The 16,939-nt window shown below is 41.7% G+C and overlaps 1 protein-coding gene across 1 annotated transcript in view; it reads right to left on the bottom strand.

Annotated features, from left to right (window-relative positions):
• LOC141259310 (uncharacterized) overlaps positions 1-5,055 on the bottom strand; it is a 30,740-nt gene extending 25,685 nt beyond the window's left edge. Inside the window, exon 1 of the mRNA XM_073675055.1 lies at positions 4,715-5,055. The gene's annotated coding sequence lies outside the window, so the exon portion shown is untranslated. The remainder of the gene's footprint in view (positions 1-4,714) is intronic.
• Positions 5,056-16,939: the final 11,884 nt, after the last annotated feature.

Raw genomic sequence — 16,939 nt, 5'->3', positions numbered from 1 at the left:
AAGGAGAAAAGAAGGGGGCCTAGGACTGATCCTTGAGGAACCCCGACAGTAAGGGGAAGTAGGGAGGAGGAGGAGCCGGCAAAAGACACAGAGAAGGAGCGGTCAGAGAGATAGGAGGAGAACCAGGAGAGAACAGTGTCCTTGAGGCCGATAGAGCGGAGCATAGTGAGGAGGAGCTGGTGATCCACAGTGTCGAATGCTGCAGAGAGATCCAGGAGAATCAGCAGGGAGTAGTGACCATTAGATTTAGCTGTTAGTAGATCATTAGAGACTTTAGTGAGGGCAGTTTCAGTAGAATGTAAAGAGCGGAAACCAGATTGTAATGGGTCAAGAAGAGAGTTGTCTGAGAGATAGCGGATGAGACGGGAGTGGACCAGGCGTTCCAGGAGTTTAGAGATAAAGGGAAGATTGGAAACAGGTCTGTAGTTGGCCGTGCAGTTCTGGTCAAGGGATGTTTTTTTAAGCAATGGTTGTATGCTGGCGTGTTTAAAAGAGGAGGGAAAGATATCAGATGAGAGGGAAAGGTTGAAAATTTTAGTTAGGTGAGTGGTGACAGCTGGAGCAAGGGACTGAAGGAGATGTGAGGGAATAGGGTCACTGGTGCAGGTGGTAGGGCAAGAAGATGCAAGGAGCCTGATCACTTCATCTTCCGTGACTGGTTCGAAGTCAGAAAATGAGCAAGATACAATGTGGCGGGGGAGAGCATGCATAACATTTGGGGATTGGGAGAAAATTTCCTGTCGGATATGGTCAATTTTTCCTTTGAAATAATTGGCCAGAACGTTAGCGCTGAGGTCGGTAGTCGGGGCCTGTGTTGTTTGATTGAGGAGAGAATGAAACTTGTCAAAGAGTCGTTTAGGATTATTGGAAAGTGAGATTATGAGGTTGTTAAAGTAGGTTTGTTTGAAGAGGTGAAGGGCAGAGTTATACGTTTTCAGCATAAATTTATAATGGAGGAAATCTTCGGGCAGATTTGATTTTCTCCACAGCCGTTCAGCGCACCTGGAGTACCTCTGGAGAAGACGTGTTTGAAGCGTGTGCCATGGTTGTCGCCGTCTATGCCAAATTTTCCTTTGTGTTGGAGGTGCGGCTTCATCCAGGGCGCATAGCATTATTTTGTTATAATGCTTCAATGCAGAGTCGGGACATGAGAGGGAGGAGATTGGGGACAATGATGATTGCAACCTTTTTATAAATTTCTAGGTGTTAATGGCACGTAAATTTCTATAAGTGTGGACGGTGGGAGTGTCTTGAGTAGAGTCACAGTTCTTGACAGAGAATGAAAGAAGATTATGGTCAGAGAGTGGAAGGGGAGAGTTAGTAAAGTCATGTACTGAGCAAAGCCTGGAGAAGATCAGGTCCAATGTGTTCCCGTCCTCATGTGTAGGAGAATTAGCAAGCTGTGAAAGGCCAAAGGAGGAGGTTAGTGATAAAAGATGTGTGGCAGATGGGGCAGATGTGCTTTGAGACAACGTAGGAAAAAATCATAATATGCTCAATTTCATGTATAGTGAGTAGTGTTGAGCGAATTTGTTTGGCATTTCAAATTCGTGTTCGGGGTTCCGGCTTGTTCACGCCAAAAAATCGGCTTCGCCCACGAACATCCCTGATTTCCCACACTGTCACGCAGATGTTTCTTGGGCTTGAGAAGGCTTCCTTTCTTATTTCTGTTAGGCTAAGTTCCCATGAAACATATTTTCTGAATTCTGCAGTGATACTCGAAGCAGAAAAAACCACAGCAGATATCTTTGCGAAAAAGGTACGAGGAAGCCACACGTGTCACCCTTTGCATGTCAATACAAGAAACTCATATCTATATCCGCTACAAAAAATGACATGCTGCAGATCTCAGTTTACTCCGCAGATATATTTCATAGCATGTGCATGAGATTTCTTAAAATGAGATTTCATGTAAATGCAGCAGACTTTCCACTAATTATGCGGCCTTAAGGTTCTTCTGCTTTGGATGGCAAGTATAGCTCTGCAGACAACACTTTTATTGCCATCAAAAACACAGGAATCCCAAATGGCTGGAAGAAAACAGAATGCCAGGAATACATTGGCTTAAGGAATAAAGGATGAGAAAATGTCCACAGAGTTGTTTCCTATTGTAGCATCACATATGGAAACCACAGGGACAATTGTAATTATGCAACAGCTGTTTTCCAATTAAAATCAATAGGATATAAAATATCACAAGAGTGCTATAAAAAGAGCACACCTATATGATAATAAGTAGCAGAGGGTCAACAAGCACAAACCACTAGGATATAAGCAGAGAGATAACATGTGCAACCTGTGCAGTATATTGAGAACCAAGAGATAACAGAGCCCTCTGTCAACTAAGCGTAAGCCTATACAGAGCCAACAAATATCAAAGCTTATACGGACCTTGCACAATGGTCCCTTTCAGGGTGTTTCCATCCCTGTACCCTGGCACTTACTTAATCATTGTTAATTGATAGACTTCAAATCTATAATGTGAAATATCTGGTTAGGATGACATTACATATTTAAAGGTGTTATCCAGGACTTTTTTTTTTTTTACTATGGGCCTAAATAACCATGAGCCGGCACCTGTTCTACCTGGTGCCGCCTCAGGCGATTCAGTTGCTCCACGTCAATAGAGCAGCTCTTCCTCTTCCGGGCTGCTCTGTTGATGGGGCGTGACTGCCAACGTTAGGCAGCGGGGAGCCGGCTATCAATCAGCATGACGTCGGAAGTCACAACCTGCCATCAGACCAGAGCGGAAGACAAGGTGTTGCTCTGTCGATGTGAACTCAGCAGGAGCCACGGAATCACCGGCAGGAGCGGTCTGTGACTACTTTCTGCTGGCAGAGGTTGACGCCAGGCACAACAGGCAGGTAGTTGCTAAAAAAAAAAAATGAGTAGTGCCTGATAACCCCTTTAAAATACAAGATGAGGCTGATTCTTCACCCAATCATACAAAAATTAGAGGGAACATGACAGCTGATACATGTTGCCCAATCAACTGGCAGCATGTATCACAGACAGTGGCTGTTTGATATCAGCCGTGTATACCTGACTCTGAAATGGTGCAGTCTTTCAGAGAAAAACATACTTTAAATGCTGCCAGGGACCAAGTCTCACAGGAGACAAGTCGGAAAGGCGGGTCCCCGGTGGCTTCTCCCGGCCGTTGTCAATTACGGACAGGTCTCTCCTGATGCACACACACAGATACCCATCACTCAAAGGGGAGCCGGTGAGGAGAAGCCACCAGAGACCTGCCTATTCGACTAGTCACCTGTAGGAGTCAGTCCCCGGCAGCCTTTAAAGTGTGTTTTCCTCCAAAATGCTGCAGCGTTTCAGTCTTAAATATACATGGCTGAAATTGTAAAGCATGTGATCCATGTTTCCCATAGATCGGGCACCACGTATCAGCTGCCAGGTTCCCTTTTAGCTACGTGTCTAACATAGTTATAGGATCATGGAGCTAAACCGCATGCTCTCTTTCGAAATGATGTGAAAGCTAACTCTTACTGCATCATCCCACTAATCCAAGATCCCCATCCTTTTTGCTACAGGTGTCACAGTCCTAGACGACCACATACATTTATAGCCTATCCTAAGTAAAAATTATAAACGTTTTTCATGGTCCATCCCTTTAAGCCTTGTCTATAAGTGTGTAAAATGAGTCTTTTTCCCAATCAACGGGTCTCAGTAAAAGAAACAAGGTAGGAAAAACTTTGGAAATGAAAGAAGAAATCATGCATGAATCCATAAACATAAAATGAAATTGTAAAAATCTAAATGCAGCGATGGAGCAGAAAGCCTCCATTGAGTTCATTTCTGTCATGTGCTTTTTCTAAGAGCTGCATCTAACGTGATCACTTTCATGTAGTTCCTTACTGGGACTAGTGTTCTGCACAAATTCCTTCTCCTTTCCGCAATGACGGTATTTCAGTAAATCCCTAAATACAAGTACACAGGCTGCATTTTGTCTTGGAAACACATTGAGCTCAGCCAAAAGTTTGTCTTATGCTTGTAGAAGGATTTCCTGACAAACATATTCATGTGGTCCCAATATTCTACTTTACCTGCACTGAATCATTGTATTTGTATCCAAAAGGCAACGTCATTTGAATTGGAAAGTTTCCAGGTCAACTCTTCTAGGTCTGAAATCTGTGCACTTCACCAATACATGCGGATTACTGAGAATTGGCTTGTGTATACATTGCATTGGAAATGTTTCATTAGAATCTGTGCCGAGCTGGATTCGTTGGAAGCACATTAATCTATTGGTGGACATGAGAAATGACTGTCCATATTTTCAGGCTTCAAAATACATCCTAAGCGAATCCAAGTAAACTGAACTGAGCAGTCTCCCACTAAAAAGTTAGAGAGGGACATGCAAAATCTGTTTTATTAGCAGCTTCCTGAGACAAAAGGCTTTGTAGAAATTTTAGGGAAAAAAACATAATCTATACTGTCTGGCTGAAGCTTTCCTTATTATTAAGCTGAGATTTAGACCACCCAAATGGAATTTAAATGTCTGTAAAGGTCAGTAAAGGTAGCATTAAGAGATCGGTTCATAAAATATTACAAAATTCCAATATTTGCTTAAAGCTTTCACACAAATATCTTGGATAATCCAGAAGATTTCAGTAGAAAGAAATTCTTTTCAGGAAAGAAAGAAAATTAGACAAATATTGTGAGAATATGAGCAACATAATAGAATCCAGATGTCACCTACCCCGGTTGCTGGCTATCCTGTAGCTCTCCCAGTTGCAGCTGTATAGACTGAGGAAGGGTTTTGGTTCCCTCCTATATAGAGCTTGTAGATCAATGAATCAGCAGAGGGGGATGTGTCAATAGGTTAAAACATGTCTTCAGTTTTTCCAGGAGTCATAAGCAGTTTTGCTGGTTGGTGGGCACTGCCCTCCTCCTCACCGCTTGCCTGTCTGTGGAATGGGATTTCCCAGTGATTAAGCTATTAATACATGGGACAAATAGTGTTTGTTTGGAGATCAGTCCTGTGCTTGAGCAAAAGTTCATTTTATCACACTCTGGGAAGAAAGTTTCATTCTGGCTCTGTCACTCCTCCTAGAAATGATGAGTATTTAAACAAATGCATACTTCTGTCCATAGAAGGAGCAGGGCAGGTGGAGTTTCTTGGAAAGCTACACTAAACTGAGATCCAAGATAAAACTATGATTTTTTTTTACTTTTATTCAATTTGTTAGAACACTAAGCATTGAGTTTACTTATTTTATCCACTGATATACCTAAATCTACTTCTGTATTCACTTATATTCGTAAAACAGATCAGTTCACTTTGGGGGCTATTTCTCTTCAATAAACTATGTTATTTCACATCAGATTTTGATATTACCACAAAAGATTTATTAAACAACTGTACATACAGTATGTTACAATGCAACACCTACAAAACAATCAAAGTTGTCGAGTGCAAGCACTAAATCTGAATCATAATGTGTACAGGGGGCTGTGAATACAATAATTAAAGGAAATTTGTCAGCAGGTTTTTGCTATGTAATCTGAGGATAGCATGAGGTAGGGGTTAAAACACTGAATTTAGTGATGTGTTACATATCAAGCTGTGTGCTGTTGTTTACTTAAAATGAAGGTTTTATCACTAGATTATCATTCCAGGTCTATGTGCATGCACTTGCTAGTCCGACTCACCCCCCTCCTCTGATAAGCAGCTCACTATCAATATACAATGTACATAGAGAGCCTGGTGTGGGCGGTTTTAGCTCTGTGAGCGCTGCTTCATGATACATCCAAGAACTCTGATTGTGTCAGAACTGCTGCACCCAGTAAACTAAGTGATACATCATTGGATTCAGGGTCTCTTTCCCTACATCACGCTGCTCTAAGATGAGGTAGCAAAAACCTGATGACAGATTCCCTTTAACTCTACCGGGAAGGCTTTCTACTAAATTTTTCACTGTGTTTGTGGAAATTCAAGCATTTGTGAGGACAGCCTGAGGAAGAAATCAGATGAGTTTTGAAATGCATTGCTGTCTTTTAATAAATGTTCATGGTTTTTGTACACCTTCACATCCTTGTCTGCATGGCAAGGTCAGGCGCTGATGTTGGATGAGGTCCGACTCTCAATTGGCATTTCTAATCATCTCCAAAATGTTTGCTTTGGTTGAGGTCAGGTGTCATGCTAGGTGTGAGAAGGACCCAGCATATGATGAGGAGAAAAGAGGGGAAAGTCCAGCAAATAGGGAAAGAGGGAGTGGAGACCCCTAGGTAGATCTTACAACACCCTGTCTCCCCTATCGTCCCTAAATAAGTTCCTCACCTATTGCAGGATACCTATTCCCTACAAGAGCAGGATACCTAATCCCTTCTGACCCTAGCGCTAGGCCCTAGGTAGGGAGATGAAGGGGTGAGCACTAGTCAGCCCCACTGCAACTAAAGACAAACAATTTAAACAGACAAGGGGAAACACTTAGCTTTGAGAAGACACCAGAGCGATCAAGACAATGATCACAAAGGAACTCCAAGAAGAAACTTGCCGACTGCTGGAACTCATGGCCTGAACAGAGGAAAATGCTTCTATGACCAGCAATTCTCTGGAGATACTTGGTGTTATTTAAAGGTCCAGCAAGGGTGTGTTAATTAGCATCAGAAAGGAGAGCTCACCGCTGGGTCCTAGAGAGGGAGGAATCAAGAAGGTGTCTGCAAAGCCAAGCACAGCAACCTTCTACAGCCGGATCCAGAATGACTGTCTGTCACACCCAACACACCTGTGACATCAGGGCTCTGTACAAGTCATTCCAGTTTGTTTCTAGACACCAAACTCATCCAATGTCTTGTTTTGAGGGGCTCAGGATGGTAGTTGTGGCCAGGGACTGCTGTGTTCCTACACCCTGGCTCCCTACAAAAGAATAATGTCCCATCTCTCCTGCGTTGTGCGTGTTGTGCGTAGCACTCACGTTTTGATCGCAGATCTCTGCTTTCTTCGGTTCTTCCACTTTAGGAACCACCTCACACTCATTAGGGGACTTCCACTCCGTTTTATAAAAAATAACTTTACTTAAGTGTACGAATCCAACATAATGGAACAAGCAGTATTGGGTACATACTTTTCCCTCTCTAAAGTCCATTGCACAACACGTATTGATATTCACTGTCCTTTTGTCCTGAGCTGTCCCTTCCATAGCTGACCTTTTTGGCCTATGAGACGCTCGCAGTTTTAAGAGTCCCGTACCGTGTTCTCTGTGCTATTCTCCATCCGACTTCCCCTTTTGGGAAGATTTTAGTTCTGGTGCCCCCTAGACCTCCAACTACTGCTCTGTCACATCTCTCCCTCTGACTCTAACTGTGTACAGGAAGTGTCCCCCTAGTTCACCATTCTGCTCCTCCCACATTGGTACAGCTCCTGAACCCCTTAACTGTTTCCTAACCTGAAGCTAAATACTTCTTATATTATAGTGCCCATCGCTGCACTTTCCATTGCCTAACCTAATGCCCTTTCCTATACTGACCCTGTCACTAATACATCAGACATTATGTACTATAAAACAGTCTTATATAAACATAGGGCACAACATTATATTCACACAGGCGGAAGAGGCACATGACCACTCAGGTCACCTTCTTACATTGTTATGGACCTTGCATTGTGCAGTGAGTCACAGTAATGCTAGGACAGGGATAAGTCAGGAAAACTGTTTCCAGAAGCATTTTTATAAGTGAATATTGTTGGATATTTTTGGATAATACTTACTAAAATTTTTAGGCGTTCTTGAGATATTAAAGGGAACCTGTCACTAGGTTTGACCGATATGAGATATGACCTCCACCTTTCAGGCCTCATATACAGCATTCTATAATGCTGTACTTTACTCTGTCCTAGTCAGGGCAGAGAAGTACGCCTGAGCAAGAGCGTGATGCCAGGGAGATTGTGTGGATGACGTACGGGATGTGTTACCCAGGTGAGTATAATAAAAGCTCTTTTTCTTGTCTTGCAGGTCGGATCGGGGGATTATATACAATGCTGCCCAACATTATTTGCTCCCCTCCATTTTTTTCATAGAGTGTACAATACCTTCAAAAATAAATGGAAATCTACCAAAGTTATATTCTCATGATTTTTTAATTAGTGGTCCAAAGTAATACAACAATAAAACATTATTTTTCAACTTCCATGTTGCAATTTCAAAGAAGAAACAGAATAAACAGCATATGCGGCAATAAGGCATCTCTAATTAATACTTGGTTGCACACCCGTTGGCATTGCTGACAGCCTCCAAACGTTTCTTGTAGCCATCTATAAGCTTCTTACATTTCTCAGCTGGAATTTTCTCCCACTCTTCCTTTGCAGTTGGTTCAAGCTCTTGAATGCTTGCAGGGTTCTTTTTCCCAATGGCAGATTTCAGCTCACCGCAAAGATTTTCAATGGGATTGAGGTCAGGACTCATTGCTGGCCATTTTAAAACAGTCCATTTTTTCTTTTTCAACCATTCCTGTGTACTTTTGGATGTAGGTTTTGGGTCATTGTTTTGCTGGAGGACCTATGATCTTCGACTCAAACCAAGTTTTCTTACACTGGGTAGGACATTTCGCTCTAAAATCTCTTGATAATTTTCTCTTTCCATAATTCCTGTGATACGGTCAAGGCCTCCAGTACCAGACACAGCAAAGCAACCCCACAGCATTATGGATCCTCCACCATGCTTAACTGTTGGTAAGGTGTTCTATTCCTTATAACCTTCATTGCGCCGTCTGTAAACAAACTGTTGCTTTGCATTGCCAAAAAGATCTATTTTTGTTTCATGAATGTTTGATGTGGTATTTTTTCCACCATCCGCACCAACCTTTGAAGACATCTCTTGTCAATTTTCCTCTTTCCCCCACATCCAGGGAGGTTCTTGATGGTTCCATGCTTGGCAAAGTTCTTAATAACATTGCACACTGTTGAAACTGGGATACCAAGGTCTTTAGAGATGGCCTTATACTCTTTGGAAGTCTTGTGTTTGCTAATAATAGCAGTTCTGATATCCTCAGACAGCTCCTTTGTCTTCACCATTGTGACAAAGCAACAGGACCTACCATGTGGCTTTTTAAAACACTGAAGTCATCATTCATTAGCTAATTCATGTCACATGGGCACTGACAATTAATCACAGGTGAATCTCTTTTGTGATTTACCACATGCGAGTCAAAATGTGTTTCCATACCAAATTAATGTAAAGGGTGCCAATACCAATGACACAAGCTTTAGGTTTTCCTATTATCCCCTCCCATTGTTTTTTGTTTTTAATTATTGTTTATCATTTGCTCTTTTGTATTTAACATGAGTGCTCTATACAAAAAAACTGCTTCGCTTGATTAATTTTTTTCATGAGATATTCCACATTATGTACTTAAACTTCATGGGTACCAATAACGATGAGCAGGACTGTACAACATTATAGAATGAGAAAAGTGGTAGCCGTATCTCATATTGGTCAAACCTGGTGACTGGTTCACTTTAACACTTTTGTTTGCAGCTCGCTGCCTATGAGACTGACCATCATTGCTGTCTACCTTGCTGGCTGGATTAGAAGGTAAAAGAGCGCTCCAGCAATCCTGACAGCATTAAAACTGCTTACAATCACAATAAAAAAGAGCTTGTAAACACTGGGCATGTTCTGTAGTCTAGCAACGGAGGTTGGTCTCCAAGGCAACGAGCAGTAAACAAAAGTGTTAGTATGTCAAGAATGGCTGAAAATTTAAATAAGCAGTAAATTTCAAAATTGCTTGTATTTACAAACACTAACCGACAATACCAATCTATGAAGACCACTGCTAGACTGCTGAAATTTCACTGAATCCATTCTTCCCTCTACCTATGAAATGCTCCCATTGGCTGCAACACAACCCCAAAGCATGATTGATCTACCCCCATGCTTAATGGTTGGTGAGATGTTTGTTTTACTGAAATTCTGTGCCCTTTTTTCTCCACACATACCTTTGATCATTGTGGCCAAAGAGTTCTATTTTAACCTCATCGGTCCACAGGACTTGTTTCCAAAATGCATCGGGCTTGTTTAGATGGTCCTTTGATGCTGAATTTTATGATGAGGATGCAGGAGAGGTTTTCTTCTGATGACTCTTCCATGACAGCTATATTTGTGCAGGTGTCTCTGAATAGTAGAACAATGTACCCCAAGTCCAGAGTCTCCTGCTAAATCTTTCTGAAGGTATTTTACAGTCAGGCGGGGTTCTGATTTTCCTCTCTAGAAATCCTATGAGCAGTTCTCACTGAAATTTTGCTTGGTCTTCCAGACCTTATCTTGACCTCCACTGTTCCTGTTAACTGCTATTTCTTAATTACATTTAGAACTGAGGAAAAGGCAACTTGAAAATGGTTTGCTATCTTCTTATAGCCTTCTCCTGCATTGTGGGCCTCCACCATTTTCATTCTCAGATTGCTAAGCAGCTGCTTAGAAGAATCCATGGCTGCTGTTTTTTTGGCACAAGGTAAGAGGACGTTGGGTTTTTATAAAGCTATAAAATTTGTATCACCTGTTCTTTCCTAACGATGATAGTGAACAAACCATAATCAGAACAGGCTAATTAAAGTCTGAAACCTAGGTCAAAGTTATCTGAGCACACAAATCTCTAAGGGTGCCAAAACTTTTGCATCGGCCCATTTTCCTTTTAGTAATTTTAAAAATGTAAAAAATTGCAATATCTATTTTTTTTGCCTAGAATACCAAGGAAACGTGTCATCTTTAACTTTAGGCCTTTTAGAGATCATTTCATCTTCAACTTGCTTAACTGTTCACAATAGCAGTAATTTTCACCAGAGGTGCCCAAACTTTTACATGCCACTGTAGCATATCAAAAGTATATACCTTAAACATCAAATCTACAGTGGAGCGAGCCACAGACACAGAAGGCCACCTGTCCAATTCACATTCTCCTTTTTGGAGCCAACGGGTCAAGAGACCCCATTCTCCTGAGTATGAGGCATCCAGAAATGTCCAAACCGTGCACCATTAGTGCACAGTCCATTCTTCTGAGCTGCTGTCCATTAGTGCACAGTCCATTCTTCTGAGCTGCTGCCACTACTATCCTGTGTGAGGCTGCTCACGTATGGTTAACCTGCGAGACAAGCATTTTTCTGTCCATATGTTGGGGGTCACACAGAATTATTATTATTATTATTATTTATTATTATAGCGCCATTTATTCCATGGCGCTTTACATGTGATAGGGATATACATAACAAAAGCATTTACATAATCTTAACAAAACGAGTCAGCGACTGGTACAGGAGGAGCGAGGACCCTGCCCTTGAGGGCTCACAGTCTACAGAATGGCTTCCTCTGTAAGGCCATTGGCCCCAAGGGGGAAAAAATCTTTTGTTGGTGTTCTAATATCATTACCAAAATGGTAGCTACAAAGACATGGGGAGTGCAGTGCAAAGTATGAACCACATTAGCATAGCATTATCATCTTTGTTGCTCATTTATCCTACATCAATGCATAAGCACTGTTTGCCTTCTAAAGCTTCTGTTTTGCACTGTTTGCTGGCTGCAGAATGAGTTAACTGAGAATCCATCAGTGAGCCCATTCTGTCATTTATAACGTTGATCTCCTTTTTACTGACCTCATCTCAGCCGATTTATGACCACAAAGTTCAGGTGAGTTTTCATGTGTTTTCATAAATCTGCTGAGCAGTGCTCAGAAGAAGATACGAGTTATAAAAATTCTCGTTCCAAATGAGCTCACTGACTGATTCTCAGTTAAGGGGGGGTTTCCACTACTCATATTGATCACCTTTCTTTAGCATTGTCATCAAAATCAGACCCTCTCTCCATCAAGTAGATTTTTTGCCACAGCAGTTCAGCTGTTCCATTCATTGAATAGTAGCTGATCTGCAGTACCCAGCAGCGGACACTAACAGTGTGGCGGAGCTGTGCTCTCCCGCTCCATACATTTACATCCAGATTCTGTCGGAACTGGTAACAGCTGACATTAAGGATGGACCCTCAATATAATAACAGTGGAAAAACTTTTTATATCATTCTGTAGTTAGCAGTAGACTGTGCAATACGCAAGTTGTCCAAAATGGTTTACGAAACTCAATTCCAAACATGATGTTGTTGCCCAATAATACATGTATTTTTGGTGAAAAAAAATATATGTATCCCAAAGTTGTCACCATTTTTTAACTACTCTCAGACTCTGTGTAGGCAAGGCTTGTATTGTGCAGTACAGTTATATTCTAAGCACACCAACAGTCCTAGCCGCTGCCAGCATTGGGAAATAAATCGGACAGAAAAACAGTCGTGTGACCCTAGCCTACTAATGTATAAAAGCTGCGTACAGTGTTACGGTGAAGGTTGCCAATTTTCTTGTAATATGTTCAAAAACACTATTATTTATGTATTCTTTATTATATTCATTTATATATCATTAATATATGCAGTTGCACTGTGCAAAGACTTACAGTACATCCTAGTACTAATAATCATTCTTCAAGAAAGACTCTTGGACACTATGGATGTGACGCCCTGCAGCTGCAGGCTGTCACAGAACTCCTTGGTGTTGCACAGATGGGATTCTCCCCAGTGGCCTCAATACATGCAGACATATCCACCCAAGTCCCCTAGATGGAGCCCTGTCAGGTATATATATACTGGGGGGTGGAGTTCAGGAAGTCAGTCAGTGGGAAGCAGTGATTGTAACACGATGCTGCAGCACCAGAGAAGCTGAAGTCTGTGTGGCTGAAAGCCAGGCCAGGCCCAAGCTGCGGGCTAGTCTAGCCAGTGAAAGCCTAGAGTGGGCTAGAAGGCAAGGAGAAGAGAAGAGCCATGAGGGACAGAGGAACCACAGAGAGTTTGTCCCCTGATGCAAGCCGGGCACCGGGCCCGAGCCTATTGGGATCTCTATGCCCAGTAGGGAATCCGGCATACTGAGGAGGATTTCATATCCCTCAGTCCACCCGTGAATATCGCATATTTAGAGGACTAGGTACCACGAAGGCCCCAGCGTCCAGGGATCGTGGTAACCAGTGGGAAAGCCCTCGCAGCCAAGCAAGACGGGTGAGAGAAACATCAAGGGAGCTACACCCTGTTCCAGGCAGGTAAGAAGCTCCAGGGAGAGAGACAGGAAGATACAGGAAGGAGGCCTTACACCCGCTCACTGGGGAGCAAGACCAGAAGTGCACACCACCTACAAGTGCCCCGGACCGTACCTGACTACCATCTGCAGTAAAGGTACTGAAACTAGCCCCGGTGTGTGTGTCTGTTCTTCCTTTGACCCGGCTGGGTCCCATCTCTCCTGCATCCCTTCACACCATCCCCACGCTGCCCTGGAGCTGGCTCTACCTGTGGAGAGCCACACCATCCCTGTTGCCGTAACACCAGCTCCAGAGGACTGCTCTGCAGCGGCGGCACCCCTTAGCCGCATTCCACAGGTGGCGTCACAAACACTTTAAATCCCTTATAAATATTCCCCCTTTTTACCGACCGCCCTGGGTCACGGACCAGGCCGGCTACCGTGATATCCTCCAGCAACCAGAGGCCCAGCTGACGAGTACCCCACGGCCCAGGGGGTGCGTCATGTACACTGATACTCAGATGTTATTTTGTTGACATAATGGTGAAAAAAAACCTTCTATATGTATAATATTAACACAGGAACTCAGGAAGCCCCTCTGATAGTAAGAGACTATTATTCAACTGTTGGGTTGATTATTATTTATTTTACTCAGTTACAGTTATATGAAAAAGTTTGGGCACCCCTATTCATCTTAAGCTTATTGTTTTATAAAAATTGGTGTTTTTGCAACAGCTATTTCAGTTTGACATATGTAATAACTGTTGGACACAGTAATGTTTCTGCCTTGAAATGAGGTTTATTGTACTAACAGAAAATGTGCAATCTGCATTCAAACAAAATTTGACAGGTGCATAAGTATGGGCACCTCACCAGAAAAGTGACATTAATATTTAGTACATCCTCCTTTTGCAAAAATAACAGCCTCTAGTCGCTTCCTGTAGCTTTTAATGAGTTCCTGGATCCAAGATGAAGGTATTTTTGACCATTCCTCTTTACAAAACAATTCCAGTTCAGTTAAGTTTGATGGTCACCGAGCATGGACATCCCTCTTCAAATGATCCCACAGATGTTCAATGATATTCAGGTCTGGGGACTGGGATGGCCATTCCAAAACATTGTAATTGTTCCTCTGCATGAATGCCTGAGTAGATTTGGAGCGGTGTTTTGGATCATTGTCTTGCTGAAAGATCCATCCCCTGCATAACTTCAACTTTATCACTGATTCTTGAACATTATTGTCAAGATTCTGCTGATACTGAGTGGAATCCATGCGTCCCTCAACTTTAACAAGATTCCCGGTGCCGGCATTGGCCATACAGCCCCAAAGCATGATGGAACCTCCACCAAATTTTACTGTGGGTAGCAAGTGTTTTTCTTGGAATGCTGTGTTTTTTTGCCGTCATGCATAACGCCTTTTTGTATGACCAAACAACTCAATCTTGGTTTCATCAGTCCACAGGACCTTCTTCCAAAAAGAAATTGGCTTCTCCAAATGTGCTTTTGCATACCTCAGCCGACTCTATTTGTGGCGTGCTTGCAGAAACGGCTTCTTTCGCATCACTCTCCCATACAGCTTCTCCTTGTGCAAAGTGCGTTGTATAGTTGACCGATGCACAGTGACACCATCTGCAGCAAGTTGATGTTGCAGCTCTCTGGAGGTGGTCTGAGGATTGTCCTTGACTGATCTCACCATTCTTCTTCTCTGCCTTTCTGATGTTTTTCTTGGCCTGCCACTTCTGGCCTTAACAAGAACTGTCCCTGTGTTCTTCCATTTCCTTACTATGTTCCTCACAGTGGAAACTGACAGGTTAAATCTCTGAGACAGCTTTTTGTATCCTTCCCCTGAACAACTATGTTGAATAATCTTTGTTTTCAGATCATTTGACAGTTGTTTTGAGGAGCCCATGATGCCACTCTTCAGAGGAGATTCAAACAGGAGAACAACTTGCAAGTGGCCACTTTAAGTAGCTTTTTCTCATGATTGCATACACCTGGCTATGAAGTTCAAAGCTCAATGAGGTTACAAAACCAAAAAAAGAGCTTTAGTAAGTCAGTAAAAAGTAGGTAGGATTATTTAAAACAAGAAAATGATAAGGGTGCCCATACTTATGCACCTGTCAAATTTTGTTTGAATGCAGATTGCACATTTTCTGTTAGTACAATAAACCTCATTTCAAGGCAGAAACATTACTGTGTCCAACAGTTATTACATATATCAAACTGAAATAGCTTTTGCAAAAACACCAATTTTTATAAAACATTAAGCTTAAGATTAATAGAGGTGCCCAAACTTTTTCATATAACTGTATATAGTGGCATTAATTCCTCAGCGCTTTACATACATGATATCATCACTGTCCCCATTGCAGCTCACAATCTACATTCCCTATCAGTATGTCTTTGGAGTGTGGGAGGAATCTGGAGAACCTGGAGGAAACCCACGCAAACTCCTTGCAGATGTCCTCATAATGTGCATAAGATGGTGAAGAGGCAATTATACAAACATGACTAAGCAGCCGCCACTCTTCAGATCTGTGAATTGGGTGACATATGTATATATAAACTACAGTCTTTTTTGATTGCAGAGCTTTTTTTGCCATTTAAAAGAGGATTTCTACCCAAAAAAGAAAACAGCTATGAAAAAGTCCAGAAGAATAGTATTTTATGTGGAATCTTATGCTATCACAATTACTACAGTAGCTGTGCCCCATGTAGGGGGTGTAGCTGATTAAAGCACCACTAAGGTTGAGAAGAAACTGGTCAAAACTTTCTATTTCATGAAGAGATGACCTTACATAAATTACTATCCCACCGTAATAGATGATCACGGCGCGAGTCCCAAATACTAGTCAAAAAATCTTGACTGGAAAGCCGCTATATAGTTTCTAAATGTCCTTCATAGTCCTGAGACGTCTCTACTAATCAGTTGCTGCAGAACTGAGAATATATCTGAATTATGTGCATTCTGCAGAGAATCTCTACAATAAGAATACAATAATTATGTCCCTGCATTTTTTAATTTCTGCCGAAATACTATGAATTACTTTTTGACCCATTGCCAATACCTTTTTTCTGTTGACCATTTTTGCCCATATTTTTTGCATTCAGCTATATTGTAATGATGTAAAAAAGTTTGTTAATAGCAAGTAAAAAAAAATGTATAATGTCTTATAATGTGTTTTATGTGACATGTGAATGCTCTTCAGACAGAAGAATCTTGGCAGGGCTTGTGATATTCTCATGAGATTTGAAGTTTGTTTTTCTGGTTTCCATTCCCAATGATGTATATAAATATTTTTACACAAATTAAATCATCAAAATTGGCCGTTTTATCTTGTCCTGGTGCATTAAGGCACACAAAAACTTCAAAATGTGATTCTCAAATTGGATAAAGCAGAATAAAAATCTAGAAATGGACATGCTGGTGCATAGGCATATATTGTGTGTCTGATGTACATCATGCATTAATTACACTGATGCAGCATCCATATCATTGGACTGTAATCTAGACTGGATGTTTCCGTCCCTTTCCTTTTTTTGATACTGTACAGGCTTTAAAAGTTTATTTGTAGCTGCACAATAGAATGGATTTGTATCTTTGCCATCAACTATTTATTATAACTTACTTAGCCTTGAGCTAGAATTGAGATTGTAACCAGTTGGCTTCATTTCACCACAGTAGACTAGACAGTAATTATTGGACATAGGCAGGGCTGCCAGTCCATGGCCCAATGTGCGGTCTCTGGGGGTTCCTTCTAAAGTATACAGTTAGTTTCCTAATCATTTTGAAGTCATGTCGGTTTATAGATGACACAATAAAGAAATACCGTAATTAATTTTTTTGTAGTTTTATTGTACAAGGAGCATTCTGTCCTACCATAGA

The sequence above is a fragment of the Phyllobates terribilis genome, unplaced genomic scaffold (assembly GCF_046119375.1).
Source record: "Phyllobates terribilis strain yellow unplaced genomic scaffold, ASM4611937v1 Scaffold_3__8_contigs__length_932513732, whole genome shotgun sequence".
Classification (NCBI taxonomy): Eukaryota; Metazoa; Chordata; class Amphibia; order Anura; family Dendrobatidae; genus Phyllobates; species Phyllobates terribilis.
Note: the sequence above shows the minus strand (reverse complement) of the source record. Positions and strands in the feature narration are given on the sequence as shown.